This window comes from Oncorhynchus keta, unplaced genomic scaffold (genome assembly GCF_023373465.1).
Source record: "Oncorhynchus keta strain PuntledgeMale-10-30-2019 unplaced genomic scaffold, Oket_V2 Un_contig_22521_pilon_pilon, whole genome shotgun sequence".
In the NCBI taxonomy this organism is placed as follows: Eukaryota; Metazoa; Chordata; class Actinopteri; order Salmoniformes; family Salmonidae; genus Oncorhynchus; species Oncorhynchus keta.
In genome coordinates, this window is record NW_026282945.1 from 4,669 (window position 1) to 20,000 (window position 15,332).

Consider the following 15,332-nt stretch of genomic DNA (forward strand, 5'->3'; position numbering starts at 1 on the left):
TGTACCACTCTTAGTGAAGACTGTAGTGTGTTGTACCACTCTTAGTGAAGACTAGTGTGTTGTACCACTCTTAGTGAAGACTGTAGTGTGTTGTACCACTCTTAGTGAAGACTGTAGTGTGTTGTACCACTCTTAGTGAAGACTGTAGTGTGTTGTACCACTCTTAGTGAAGACTGTAGTGTGTTGTACCACTCTTAGTGAAGACTGTAGTGTGTTGTACCACTCTTAGTGAAGACTGTAGTGTGTTGTACCACTCTTAGTGAAGACTGTAGTGTGTTGTACCACTCTTAGTGAAGACTGTAGTGTGTTGTACCACTCTTAGTGAAGACTGTAGTGTGTTGTACCACTCTTAGTGAAGACTAGTGTGTTGTACCACTCTTAGTGAAGACTAGTGTGTTGTACCACTCTTAGTGAAGACTGTAGTGTGTTGTACCACTCTTAGTGAAGACTGTAGTGTGTTGTACCACTCTTAGTGAAGACTGTAGTGTGTTGTACCACTCTTAGTGAAGACTGTAGTGTGTTGTACCACTCTTAGTGAAGACTGTAGTGTGTTGTACCACTCTTAGTGAAGACTGTAGTGTGTTGTACCACTCTTAGTGAAGACTGTAGTGTGTTGTACCACTCTTAGTGAAGACTGTAGTGTGTTGTACCACTCTTAGTGAAGACTGTAGTGTGTTGTACCACTCTTAGTGAAGACTGTAGTGTGTTGTACCACTCTTAGTGAAGACTGGTGTGTTGTACCACTTAGTGAAGACTGTAGTGTGTTGTACCACTCTTAGTGAAGACTGTAGTGTGTTGTACCACTCTTAGTGAAGACTGTAGTGTGTTGTACCACTCTTAGTGAAGACTGTAGTGTGTTGTACCACTCTTAGTGAAGACTGTAGTGTGTTGTACCACTCTTAGTGAAGACTGTAGTGTGTTGTACCACTCTTAGTGAAGACTGTAGTGTGTTGTACCACTCTTAGTGAAGACTGTAGTGTGTTGTACCACTCTTAGTGAAGACTGTACCACTCTTAGTGAAGACTGTAGTGTGTTGTACCACTCTTAGTGAAGACTGTAGTGTGTTGTACCACTCTTAGTGAAGACTGTAGTGTGTTGTACCACTCTTAGTGAAGACTGTAGTGTGTTGTACCACTCTTAGTGAAGACTGTAGTGTGTTGTACCACTCTTAGTGAAGACTGTAGTGTGTTGTACCACTCTTAGTGAAGACTGTAGTGTGTTGTACCACTCTTAGTGAAGACTGTAGTGTTGTACCACTCTTAGTGAAGAATGTAGTGTGTTGTACCACTCTTAGTGAAGACTGTAGTGTGTTGTACCACTCTTAGTGAAGACTGTAGTGTGTTGTACCACTCTTAGTGAAGACTGTAGTGTGTTGTACCACTCTTAGTGAAGACTGTAGTGTGTTGTACCACTCTTAGTGAAGACTGTAGTGTGTTGTACCACTCTTAGTGAAGACTGTAGTGTGTTGTACCACTCTTAGTGAAGACTGTAGTGTGTTGTACCACTCTTAGTGAAGACTGTAGTGTGTTGTACCACTCTTAGTGAAGACTGTAGTGTGTTGTACCACTCTTAGTGAAGACTGTAGTGTGTTGTACCACTCTTAGTGAAGACTGTAGTGTGTTGTACCACTCTTAGTGAAGACTGTAGTGTGTTGTACCACTCTTAGTGAAGACTGTAGTGTGTTGTACCACTCTTAGTGAAGACTGTAGTGTGTTGTACCACTCTTAGTGAAGACTGTAGTGTGTTGTACCACTCTTAGTGAAGACTGTAGTGTGTTGTACCACTCTTAGTGAAGACTGTAGTGTGTTGTACCACTCTTAGTGAAGACTGTAGTGTGTTGTACCACTCTTAGTGAAGACTGTAGTGTGTTGTACCACTCTTAGTGAAGTACCACTCTGGTGAAGACTGTGTGTTGTACCACTCTTAGTGAAGACTAGTGTGTTGTACCACTCTTAGTGAAGACTGTAGTGTGTTGTACCACTCTTAGTGAAGAAGACTGTAGTGTGTTGTACCACTCTTAGTGAAGACTGTAGTGTGTTGTACCACTCTTAGTGAAGACTGTAGTGTGTTGTACCACTCTTAGTGAAGACTGTAGTGTGTTGTACCACTCTTAGTGAAGACTGTAGTGTGTTGTACCACTCTTAGTGAAGACTGTAGTGTGTTGTACCACTCTTAGTGAAGACTGTAGTGTGTTGTACCACTGCATACTGTGTGTAGAGTGCTGAAGGAAGTCAGTGTCACGTTCTGACCTTTAGTTCCTTTGTGATGTCGTTGTTTTAGTGAAGACTGTAGGGTTGTGAGTTGGGGTGGGCAGTCTGTTTGTTCACTTTTTCTATGATTTGGTATTTCTTAGTTGAAGCCTGTAGTGGTTGTACCAGAGGCAGCTGTCACTCGTTGTCCCTGATTGTTGTACCATACTTAGTGAAGACAGCCTGTTTTCCCCTCTAGTGAGTTGTGGGTGTTTGCACCATTAGGGACTGTTTGGTTTCATTTAGTGAAGACTCTTTGTTGTTTTAGTTCTTTAGTGTTCTGAGTTATGATAAATATCATGAACACTTAGTGACGACTGCGTCTGGTCCTCCGATCCTTCCTACTACTCCTCTTCGTCAGAGTTGAGACAGTGTGTTGTACCACATCTAGTCTCTGAAGAAGTGTGTTGTACCACTGATCCTTCCTACTACTCCTAAACTCGTCAGAGAGACAACCGTGTCACATCTGGTCCTCCGTTCCTTTACTGATGTCCTCGTTTCAGTGTGAGACAAGGCGTGAGTCTGGTCCTCCGATCCTTTTTCCTACTACTCCTCTCGCCTGGATGGAGACAGCTGGTACATCTGGTCCTCCGATCCTTCCTACTACTCCTGTTTTCCCGTCAGAGGAGACACCATTCGGGACATCTGGTCCTCCGTTCTCTTTTCCTTTTATCCTTTATCAGAGGAGACAACCGCTACATCTGGTCCTCCGATCCTTCCTACTACTCCTCCTCGTCAGAGGAGACAAATATACATCTGGTCCTCCGACCCTTCCTACTACTCCTCCTCGTCAGAGGAGACAACCGAGTACATCTGGTCCTCCGATCCTTCCTACTACTCCTCCTCGTCAGAGGAGACAATGAGGTACATCTGGTCCTCCGATCCTTCCTACTACTCCTCCCCTCGTCAGAGGAGACAACCGTTACATCTGGTCCTCCGATCCTTCCTACTACTCCTCCTCGTCAGAGGAGACAACGTTACATCTGGTCCTCCGACCCTTCCTACTACTCCTCCTCGTCAGAGGAGACAACGTTACATCTGGTCCTCCGATCCTTCCTACTACTCCTCCTCGTCAGAGGAGACAACCGTTACATCTGGTCCTCCGATCCTTCCTACTACTCCTCCTCGTCAGAGGAGACAACCGTACATCTGGTCCTCCGATCCTTCCTACTACTCCTCCTCGTCAGAGGAGACAACTGCTACATCTGGTCCTCCGATCCTTCCTACTACTCCTCCTCGTCAGAGAGACAACCGTTACAGTCAGACTAAACCTTTCTTCTTGATGATCAACTGTTTATCGAAAGCTAAACATTCCTGAGAACGTTTATTTGTGTCTTTAATATTGCAGAACACACTGAGCAGATTCAGCACTTTCTCCACTTTGATGTCAAATAGTCGACCGTTAAACAACAAACATGTTTTTTCCTCGTAAAGCCTGTTTAATTGAATGATTATCAAAGCAGTTTCTGACATTATGCTATCCTGAGTCTCACGGACAATTAGACCTCTCAGTAATTAGGACAGCATGAATTACTAACGAGGACGGTCTCCTTGTCTCCCCCCCTGAGTCATAGCAGATATGCTAATGAAACCAGGAGAGAGAGCACATATGGTGAGGGGGTGGTGTGTGTGTGTGTGTGTGATGGTGGAGGTGTGTGTGTGTGTGTGTGGGGGGTGATGGGGAGGTGTGTGTTGTGGTTGTCAAATCGAATCAAATCAAACTTTATTTGTCACATGCGCCGAATACAACAAGTGTGAACTTTACCGTGAAATGCTCACTTAACAAGCCCTTAAACCAACAGTGCGGTTCAAGAAAGAGTTAAGAAAATATTTACCAAATAATCTAAAGTAAAAATAATATGAAGTAACATAATAACACAACAGTAACGATGCTTTATACAGGAGGTACCGGAGTCAGTGTGGAGGTTATATACAGGAGGTACCGGGTCAGTGTGGAGGTTATATACAGGAGGTACCGGTACAGAGTCAGTGTGGAGGTTATATACAGGAGGTACCGGGTCAGTGTGGAGGTTATATACAGGAGGTACCGGAGTCAATGTGGAGGTTATATACAGGAGGTACCGAGTCAGTGTGGAGGTTATATACAGGAGGTACCGGTACAGAGTCAGTGTGGAGGTTATATACAGGAGGTACCGGGTCAGTGTGGAGGTTATATACAGGAGGTACCGGTACAGAGTCAGTGTGGAGGTTATATACAGGAGGTACCGGGTCAGTGTGGAGGTTATATACAGGAGGTACCGGTACAGAGTCAGTGTGGAGGTTATATACAGGAGGTACCGGTACAGAGTCAGTGTGGAGGTTATATACAGGAGGTACCGGTACAGAGTCAGTGTGGAGGTTATATACAGGAGGTACCGGTACAGAGTCAGTGTGGAGGTTATATACAGGAGGTACCGGTACAGAGTCAGTGTGGAGGTTATATACAGGAGGTACCGGGTCAGTGTGGAGGTTATATACAGGAGGTACCGGTACAGAGTCAGTGTGGAGGTTATATACAGGAGGTACGGTACAGAGTCAGTGTGGAGGTTATATACAGGAGGTACCGGTACAGAGTCAGTGTGGAGGTTATATACAGGAGGTACCGGTACAGAGTCAGTGTGGAGGTTATATACAGGAGGTACCGGTACAGAGTCAGTGTGGAGGTTATATACAGGAGGTACAGAGTCAGTGTGGAGGTTATACAGGAGGAGTCAGTGTGGAGGTTATATACAGGAGGTAGTCAGTGTGGAGGTTATATACAGGAGTCAGTGTGGAGGTTATATACAGGAGGTACAGAGTCAGTGTGGAGGTTATATACAGGAGGTACGGTACAGAGTCAGTGTGGAGGTTATATACAGGAGGTACCGGTACAGAGTCAGTGTGGAGGTTATATACAGGAGGAGGTACAGAGTCAGTGTGGAGGTTATATACAGGAGGTACCGGTACAGAGTCAGTGTGGAGGTTATATACAGGAGGTACCAGAGTCAGTGTGGAGGTTATATACAGGAGGACCGGTACAGAGTCAGTGTGGAGGTTATATACAGGAGGTACCGGTACAGAGTCAGTGTGGAGGTTATATACAGGAGGTACCGGTACAGAGTCAGTGTGGAGGTTATATACAGGAGGTACCGGTACAGAGTCAGTGTGGAGGTTATATACAGGAGGTACCGGTACAGAGTCAGTGTGGAGGTTATATACAGGAGGTACCGGTACAGAGTCAGTGTGGAGGTTATATACAGGAGGTACCGGGTCAGTGTGGAGGTTATATACAGGACCGGGTACCGGTACAGAGTCAGTGTGGAGGTTATATATACAGGAGGTACAGAGTCAGTGTGGAGGTTATATACAGGAGGTACCGGGTCAGTGTGGAGGTTATATACAGGAGGTACCGAGTCAGTGTGGAGGTTATATACAGGTGGTACCGAGTCAATGTGGAGGTTATATACAGGAGGTACCGAGTCAGTGTGGAGGTTATATACAGGAGGTACCGGTACCGAGTCAATGTGGAGGCTATATACAGGAGGTACCGAGTCAGTGTGGAGGTTATATACAGGAGGTACCGAGTCAGTGTGGAGGTTATATACAGGAGGTACCGAGTCAGTGTGGAGGTTATGTACAGGAGGTTATGTGCAGGAGGTACCGAGTCAGTGTGGAGGTTATGTACAGGAGGTACCGGTACCGAGTCAGTGTGGAGGTTATGTACAGGAGGTACCGGTACTGAGTCAGTGTGGAGGTTATGTACAGGAGGTACGGTACTGAGTCAGTGTGGAGGTTATGTACAGGAGGTACCAGTACAGTGTGGAGTTAGAGGTACAGGTTAGAGGTCATTTGTACTTGTAGGGGGGGAAGTGACTATGCATAGATAATAAGTCAGTGAGTTGCAGCAGTGTTAAAAACAAATGGAGGGGGGTCAATGTAATAGTCTGGGTGGACATTTGATTAATTGTTCAGGAGTCTTATGGCTTGGGGGTAGAAGCTGTTAAGAGCCTCTTGGACCTAGACTTGGCGCTCCGGTACCGCTTGCTGTGCGGAAGCAGAGAGAACAGTCTATGACTCAGGGGTGACTGGAGTCTCTGGATTGTTTTAGGGCCTTCCTCTGACACAGTTATATTGGTCCTGGATGGCAGGAAGCTTGGCCCCAGTGATGTACTGGGGTTATGGACTACCCTCTGTAGTGGCTTACGGTCAGTGTGCAGAGCAGTTGCCATACCAGGGGTGACGCCACCGGTCAGGATGCTCTCGATGGTGTCTCAGGCTGTAGGAGGCTGTAGGTGTCTCTCAGGCTGTAGGAGGCTGTAGGTGTCTCTCTCAGGTTGTAGGAGGCTGTAGGTGTCTCTCAGGCTGTAGGAGGCTGTAGGTGTCTCCCAGGCTGTAGGAGGCTGTAGGTGTCTCCCAGGCTGTAGGAGGCTGTAGGTGTCTCCCAGGCTGTAGGAGGCTGTAGGTGTCTCTCAGGCTGTAGGAGGCTGTAGGTGTCTCTCAGGCTGTAGGAGGCTGTAGGTGTCTCCCAGGCTGTAGGGAGGCTGTAGGTGTCTCTCAGGCTGTAGGAGGCTGTAGGTGTCTCCCAGGCTGTAGGAGGCTGTAGGTGTCTCTCAGGCTGTAGGAGGCTGTAGGTGTCTCTCAGGCTGTAGGAGGCTGTAGGTGTCTCCCAGGCTGTAGGAGGCTGTAGGTGTCTCTCAGGTTGTAGGAGGCTGTAGGTGTCTCTCAGGCTTGTGTCTCAGGCTGTAGGTGTCTCCCAGGCTGTAGGAGGCTGTAGGTGTCTCTCAGGCTGTAGGAGGCTGTAGGAGGGGTCTCCCAGGCTGTAGGAGGCTGTAGGTGTCTCTCAGGCTGTAGGAGGCTGTAGGTGTCTCCCAGGCTGTAGGAGGCTGTAGGTGTCTCCTCAGGCTGTAGTCTCCCAGGCTGTAGGTGTCTCTCAGGCTGTAGGAGGCTGTAGGTGTCTCTCAGGCTGTAGGAGGCTGTAGGTGTCTCTCAGGCTGTAGGAGGCTGTAGGTGTCAGGCTCTCAGGCTGTAGGTATCTCTCAGGCTGTAGGTGTCTCCCAGGCTGTAGGTGTCTCTCAGGCTGTAGGAGGCTGTAGGTATCTCTCCAGGCAGGCTGTAGGAGGCTGTAGGTGTCTCTCAGGTTGTAGGAGGCTGTAGGTGTCTCTCAGGCTGTAGGAGGCTGTAGGTGTCTCTCAGGCTGTAGGAGGTAGGTGTCTCTCACTAGGAGGCTGTAGGTGTCTCTCAGGCTGGAGGCTGTAGGTGTCTCTCAGGCTGTAGGAGGCTGTAGGTGTCTCTCAGGCTGTAGGTGTCTCTCAGGCTGTAGGAGGCTGTAGGTGTCTCTCAGGCTGTAGGAGGCTGTAGGTGTCTCTCAGGCTGTAGGTGTCTCTCAGGCTGTAGGAGGCTGTAGGTGTCTCTCAGGCTGAAGGAGGCTGTAGGTGTCTCTCAGGCTGTAGGAGGCTGTAGGTGTCTCTCAGGCTGTAGGAGGCTGTAGGTGTCTCTCAGGCTGTAGGAGGCTGTAGGTGTCTCCCAGGCTGTAGGAGGCTGTAGGTGTCTCTCAGGTTGTAGGAGGCTGTAGGTGTCTCTCAGGCTGTAGGTATCTCTCAGGCTGTAAGTGTCTCCCAGGCTGTAGGAGGCTGTAGGTGTCTCCCAGGTTGTAGGGCTGTAGGTGTCTCCCAGGTTGTAGGAGGCTGTAGAGGTGTCTCCCAGGCTGTAGGAGGCTGTAGGTGTCTCTCAGGCTGTAGGGAGGCTGTAGGAGGCTGGTGGACTCCCTCTGGTGGTAGGTCAGGTTGGCTGTAGGTGTCTCTCAGGCTGTAGGTATCACTCAGGCTCAGGAGGCTGTAGGTGTCTCTCAGGTTGTAGGAGGCTGTAGGTGTCTCTCAGGCTGTAGGTGTCTCCCAGGCTGTAGGAGGCTGTAGGTGTCTCTCAGGCTGTAGGAGGCTGTAGGTGTCTCTCAGGCTGTAGGAGGCTGTAGGTGTCTCCCAGGCTGTAGGAGGCTGTAGGTGTCTCTCAGGTTGTAGGAGGCTGTAGGTGTCTCTCAGGCTGTAGGTATCTCTCCGGCTGTAAGTGTCTCTCAGGCTGTAGGATGCTGTAGGTGTCTCCCAGGCTGTAGGAGGCTGTAGGTGTCTCTCAGGCTGTAGGAGGCTGTAGGTGTCTCCCAGGTTGTAGGAGGCTGTAGGTGTCTCTCAGGCTGTAGGAGGCTGTAGGTGTCTCTCAGGCTGTAGGAGGCTGTAGGTGTCTCCCAGGCTGTAGGAGGCTGTAGGTGTCTCTCAGGTTGTAGGAGGCTGTAGGTGTCTCTCAGGTTGTAGGAGGCTGTAGGTGTCTCCCAGGCTGTAGGAGGCTGTAGGTGTCTCCCAGGCTGTAGGAGGCTGTAGGTGTCTCTCAGGCTGTAGGAGGCTGTAGGTGTCTCCCAGGCTGTAGGAGGCTGTAGGTGTCTCTCAGGCTGTAGGAGGCTGTAGGTGTCTCTCAGGCTGTAGGAGGCTGTAGGTGTCTCTCAGGCTGTAGGAGGCTGTAGGTGTCTCTCAGGCTGTAGGAGGCTGTAGGTATCTCTCAGGCTGTAGGTGTCTCCCAGGCTGTAGGAGGCTGTAGGTATCTCTCAGGCTGTAGGAGGCTGTAGGTGTCTCTCAGGCTGTAGGAGGCTGTAGGTATCTCTCAGGCTGTAGGTAGCTCTCAGGCTGTAGGTGTCTCCCAGGCTGTAGGAGGCTGTAGGTATCTCTCAGGCTGTAGGTGTTTCTCGGGCTGTAGGAGGCTGTAGGTAGCTCTCAGGCTGTAGGTACCTCTCAGGTTGTAGGAGGCTGTAGGTGTCTCTCAGGCTGTAGGAGGCTGTAGGTAGCTCTCAGGCTGTAGCTATCTCTCAGGCTGTAGGAGGCTGTATGTGTCTCTCAGGCTGTAGGAGGCTGTAGGTATTTCTCAGGCTGTAGGAGTTGGTAGGTGTCTCTCAGGCTGTAGGTGTCTCTCAGGCTGTAGGTAGATCTCAGGCTGTAGGAGGCTGTAGGTATCTCTCAGGCTGTATGTAGCTCTCAGGCTGTAGGAGGCTGTAGGTGTCTTTCAGGCTGTAGGAGGTTGTAGGTGTCTCTCAGGCTGTAGGTAGCTCTCCAGCTGTAGGTGTCTCTCAGGCTGTAGGAGGCTGTAGGTATCTCTCAGGCTGTAGGTATCTCTCAGGCTGTAGGTAGCTCTCAGGCTGTAGGAGGCTGTAGGTATCTCTCAGGCTGTAGGTATCTCTCAGGCTGTAGGAGGCTGTAGTTATCTCTCAGGCTGTAGGTATCTCTCAGGCTGTAGGTATCTCTCAGGCTGTAGGAGGCTGTAGGTATCTCTCAGGCTGTAGGAGGCTGTAGGTATCTCTCAGGCTGTAGGTATCTCTCAGGCTGTAGGTAGCTCTCAGGCTGTAGGAGGCTGTAGGTATCTCTCAGGCTGTAGGTATCTCTCAGGCTGTAGGAGGCTGTAGGTATCTCTCAGGCTGTAGGTATCTCTCAGGCTGTAGGTATCTCTCAGGCTATAGGTATCTCTCAGGCTGTAGGTACCTCTCCACACAACTGGAATAAGAGACTACAACCATTTATACTCTGGGGTAGGAATCCCACAGTACATCTTCAATGGGACATGGATCTCTTTAGAATGTCCCAGCAGACGCTTGAAGAGACAGAGGATTGTGATGGTCAACCTGGTAGTCTGATATAGAGACAGGGGATTGTGATGGTCAACCTGGTAGTCTGATATAGAGACAGAGGATTGTGATGGTCAACCTGGTAGTCTGATATAGAGACAGAGGATTGTGATGGTCAACCTGGTAGTCTGATATAGAGACAGAGGATTGTGATGGTCAACCTGGTAGTCTGATATAGAGACAGAGGATTGTGATGGTCAACCTGGTAGTCTGATATAGAGACAGAGGATTGTGATGGTCAACCTGGTAGTCTGATATAGAGACAGAGGATTGTGATGGTCAACCTGGTAGTCTGATATAGAGACAGAGGATTGTGATGGTCAACCTGGTAGTCTGATATAGAGACAGAGGATTGTGATGGTCAACCTGGTAGTCTGATATAGAGACAGAGGATTGTGATGGTCAACCTGGTAGTCTGATATAGAGACAGAGGATTGTGATGGTTAACCTGGTAGTCTGATATAGAGACAGAGGATTGTGATGGTCAACCTGGTAGTCTGATATAGAGACAGAGGATTGTGATGGTCAACCTGGTAGTCTGATATAGAGACAGAGGATTGTGATGGTCAACCTGGTAGTCTGATATAGAGACAGAGGATTGTGATGGTCAACCTGGTAGTCTGATATAGAGACAGAGGATTGTGATGGTCAACCTGGTAGTCTGATATAGAGACAGAGGATTGTGATGGTCAACCTGGTAGTCTGATATAGAGACAGAGGATTGTGATGGTCAACCTGGTAGTCTGATATAGAGACAGAGGATTGTGATGGTCAACCTGGTAGTCTGATATAGAGACAGAGGATTGTGATGGTCAACCTGGTAGTCTGATATAGAGACAGGGGATTGTGATGGTCAACCTGGTAGTCTAGAGACAGAGGATTGTGATGGTCAACCTGGTAGTCTGATATAGAGACAGGGGATTGTGATGGTCAACCTGGTAGTCTGATATAGAGACAGGGGATTGTGATGGTCAACCTGGTAGTCTGATATAGAGACAGGGGATTGTGATGGTCAACCTGGTAGTCTGATATAGAGACAGAGGATTGTGATGGTCAACCTGGTAGTCTGATATAGAGACAGGGGATTGTGATGGTCAACCTGGTAGTCTGATATAGAGACAGGGGATTGTGATGGTCAACCTGGTAGTCTGATATAGAGACAGAGGATTGTGATGGTCAACCTGGTAGTCTGATATAGAGACAGGGATTGTGATGGTCAACCTGGTAGCCTGATATAGAGACCTGGATTAGTAGCCTGATATAGAGACAGAGGATTGTGATGGTCAACCTGGTAGTCTGATATAGAGACAGGGGATTGTGATGGTCAACCTGGTAGTCTGATATAGAACCTGGTAGTCTGATATAGAGACAGAGGATTGTGATGGTCAACCTGGTAGTCTGATATAGAGACAGAGGATTTGATGATGGTCAACCTGGTAGTCTGATATAGAGACAGAGGATTGTGATGGTCAACCTGGTAGCCTGATATAGAGACAGGGGATTGTGATGGTCAACCTGGTGGTCTGATATAGACCTGGACAGAGGATTGTGATGGTCAACCTGGTAGTCTGATATAGAGACAGAGGATTGTGATGGTCAACCTGGTAGCCTGATATAGAGACAGGGGATTGTGATGGTCAACCCTGATATAGATTGTGAACCTGGTAGTCTGATATAGAGACAGAGGATTGTGATGGTCAACCTGGTAGCCTGATATAGAGACAGGGGATTGTGATGGTCAACCTGGTAGTCTGATATAGAGACAGAGGATTGTGATGGTCAACCTGGTAGTCTGATATAGAGACAGAGGATTGTGATGGTCAACCTGGTAGTCTGATATAGAGACAGAGGATTGTGATGGTCAACCTGGTAGCCTGATATAGAGACAGGGGATTGTGATGGTCAACCTGGTAGTCTGATATAGAGACAGAGGATTGTGATGGTCAACCTGGTAGCCTGATATAGAGACAGAGGATTGTGATGGTCAACCTGGTAGTCTGATATAGAGACAGAGGATTGTGATGGTCAACCTGGTAGTCTGATATAGAGACAGAGGATTGTGATGGTCAACCTGGTAGCCTGATATAGAGACAGAGGATTGTGATGGTCAACCTGGTAGCCTGATATAGAGACAGAGGATTGTGATGGTCAACCTGGTAGTCTGATATAGAGACAGGGGATTGTGATGGTCAACCTGGTAGCCTGATATAGAGACAGGGGATTGTGATGGTCAACCTGGTAGCCTGATATAGAGACAGAGGATTGTGATGGTCAACCTGGTAGCCTGATATAGAGACAGAGGATTGTGATGGTCAACCTGGTAGCCTGATATAGAGACAGAGGATTGTGATGGTCAACCTGGTAGCCTGATATAGAGACAGGGGATTGTGATGGTCAACCTGGTAGTCTGATATAGAGACAGGGGATTGTGATGGTCAACCTGGTAGCCTGATATAGAGACAGAGGATTGTGATGGTCAACCTGGTAGTCTGATATAGAGACAGAGGATTGTGATGGTCAACCTGGTAGCCTGATATAGAGACAGGGGATTGGCTCCACCGTCTGTCCCTCGGTGACATCTAACGCACCACGTCGTATACCCCCAGCATCCTTTGCATCGAACCCTGTGAGGCAGGCAGGCAGGGAGGGAAGCATGTCTCTGTGAAGCGTGTGTGTATGTGTGTGATTGTGCACATGTACACGTGTGCTAGCATGCTGGTGAGTGTGTGGGTGTGTATTTGTGACAGCAGGTGACGTGGCCACTCTTAGTAAGAAACGCTGACCTGGCATTCTCACACATTCTCACAATAGCGCTGCCAGGCTAGTGAGCCGAGAGCCTCTCACTGAGCACTTCCTGCAATGTGCCGACCGCCCCAACCCTTCCTGTATTTGGGAAACAGATGCATCAGGCCCTAGCCTCCCTCTCCTCTCCCCCTCCCCCCTCCACCCCTCCAGAAAGACACTGAGGCAGGGCCATCTCCTCTCCCCTCCACCCCTCCCCCTCCACCCCTCCAGAAAGACACTGAGGCAGGGCCATCTCCTCTCCCCTCCCCCCCTCCCCCCTCCACCCCTCCAGAAAGACACTGAGGCAGGGCCATCTCCTCTCCCCTCCCCCCCTCCCCCCTCCACCCCTCCAGAAAGACACTGAGGCAGGGCCATCTCCTCTCCCCCTCCTCCCCTCCCCTCCCCTCCCCCCTCCAGAAAGACACTGAGGCAGGGCCATCTCCTCTCCCCCTCCTCCCCTCCCCTGAGGCAGGGCCCCTCCCATCTCCCCCTCCAGAAAGACACTGAGGCAGGGCCATCTCCTCTCCCCTCCTCCCCTCCCCTCCCCCTCCCCCTCCACCCCTCCAGAAAGACACTGAGGCAGGGCCATCTCCTCTCCCCTCCTCTCCCCCTCCCCCCTCCAGAAAGACACTGAGGCAGGGCCATCTCCTCTCCCCCTCCCCCCCCTCCAGAAAGACACTGAGGCAGGGCCATCTCCTCTCCCCCCCTCCACCCCTCCAGAATGACACTGAGGCAGGGCCATCTCCTCTCCCCCTCCAACCCCTCCAGAAAGACACTGAGGCAGGGCCATCTCATCTCCATCTCCCCCTCCACCCCTCCAGAAAGACACTGAGGCAGGGCCATCTCCTCTCCCCATCCCCCCTCCACCCCTCCAGAAAGACACTGAGGCAGGGCCATCTCCTCTCCCCATCCCCCCTCCCCCCTCCACCCCTCCAGAAAGACACTGAGGCAGGGCCATCTCCTCTCCCCATCCCCCCCCCCCCACCCCTCCAGAAAGACACTGAGGCAGGGCCATCTCCTCTCCCCTCCACCCCTCCAGAAAGACACTGAGGCAGGGCCATCTCCTCTCCCCCCTCCCCTCCCCCTCCACCCCCTCCTGTCTTGGGGAAACAGATGTGGATCTGTCAGACCTGGGTTTCTGCCCGCAGCAGATTTCACCCAGCTGTCTCTTATGTAATGTACTGAGAGAGGAGAGATGAGAGGGCCAGGCCAGGGCTCAGAGAGAGGAGAGATGAGAGGGCCGGGCCAGGGCTCAGAGAGAGGAGAGATGAGAGGGTCAGGGGAAACAGATGTGAATCAGGACAGGACTCAGAGAGGAGAGAATCAGGACAGGACTCAGAGAGGAGAGAAGCAGGACAGGACTCAGAGAGGAGAGAAGCAGGACAGGACTCAGAGAGAGGAGAGAAGCCAGGACAGGACTCAGAGAGAGGAGAGAGCCAGGACAGGACTCAGAGAGAGGAGAGAGCCAGGACAGGACTCAGAGAGAGGAGAGAGCCAGGACAGGACTCAGAGAGAGGAGAGAGCCAGGACAGGACTCAGAGAGAGGAGAGAGCCAGGACAGGACTCAGAGAGAGGAGAGAGCCAGGACAGGACTCAGAGAGAGGAGAGAGCCAGGACAGGACTCAGAGAGAGGAGAGAGCCAGGACAGGACTCAGAGAGAGGAGAGAGCCAGGACAGGACTCAGAGAGAGGAGAGAGCCAGGACAGGACTCAGAGAGAGGAGAGAGCCAGGACAGGACTCAGGAGAGAGCCAGGACAGGACTCAGAGAGAGGAGAGAGCCAGGACAGGACTCAGAGAGGAGAGAGCCAGGACAGGACTCAGAGAGAGGAGAGAGCCAGGACAGGACTCAGAGAGGAGAGAGCCAGGACAGGACTCAGAGAGAGCCAGGACAGGACTCAGAGAGAGGAGAGAGCCAGGACAGGACTCAGAGAGAGGAGAGAGCCAGGACAGGACTCAGAGAGAGAGGAGAGAGCCAGGACAGGACTCAGAGAGAGGAGAGAGCCAGGACAGGACTCAGAGAGAGGAGAGAGCCAGGACAGGACTCAGAGAGAGGAGAGAGCCAGGACAGGACTCAGAGAGAGGAGAGAGCCAGGACAGGACTCAGAGAGAGGAGAGAGCCAGGACAGGACTCAGAGAGAGGAGAGGACCCAGGACAGGACTCAGAGAGAGGAGAGAACCAGGACAGGACTCAGAGAGAGGAGAGAGCCAGGACAGGACTCAGAGAGAGGAGAGAACCAGGACAGGACTCAGAGAGAGGAGAGAACCATGACAGGACTCAGAGAGGAGCAGAGAGGAGAGAACCAGGACAGGACTCAGAGAGAGGAGCAGAGAGGAGAGAACCAGGACAGGACTCAGAGAGAGGAGCAGAGAGGAGAGAACCAGGACAGGACTCAGAGAGAGGAGAGAACCAACTAGGATCCAGTCCTGTTACCACATTAACTAGGATCCAGTCCTGTTACCACATTAACTAGGATCCAGTCCTGTTCCTGTATTAAGGATCCAGTCCTGTTCCTGTATTAACTAGGATCCAGTCCTGTTCCTGTATTAACTAGGATCCAGTCCTGTTCCTGTATTAACTAGGATCCAGTCCTGTTACCACATTAACTAGGATCCAGTCCTGTTCCTGTATTAACTAGGATCCAGTCCTGTTACCACATTAACTA

At 50.4% G+C, this 15,332-nt stretch overlaps 1 long non-coding RNA gene across 2 annotated transcripts; it reads left to right on the forward strand.

Annotated features, from left to right (window-relative positions):
* The first annotated feature begins 4,190 nt into the window (after nt 1–4,190).
* Nucleotides 4,191–5,490, forward strand: LOC127921472 (uncharacterized). 2 transcript variants are annotated; one of them, XR_008109002.1, is made up of 3 exons: nt 4,191–4,279; nt 4,386–4,757; nt 5,283–5,490. It is a non-coding gene; the product is annotated as an uncharacterized LOC127921472 (long non-coding RNA). The 2 variants fall into 2 exon arrangements; XR_008109003.1 differs by having other exon boundaries at nt 4,458–4,757.
* Nucleotides 5,491–15,332: the final 9,842 nt, after the last annotated feature.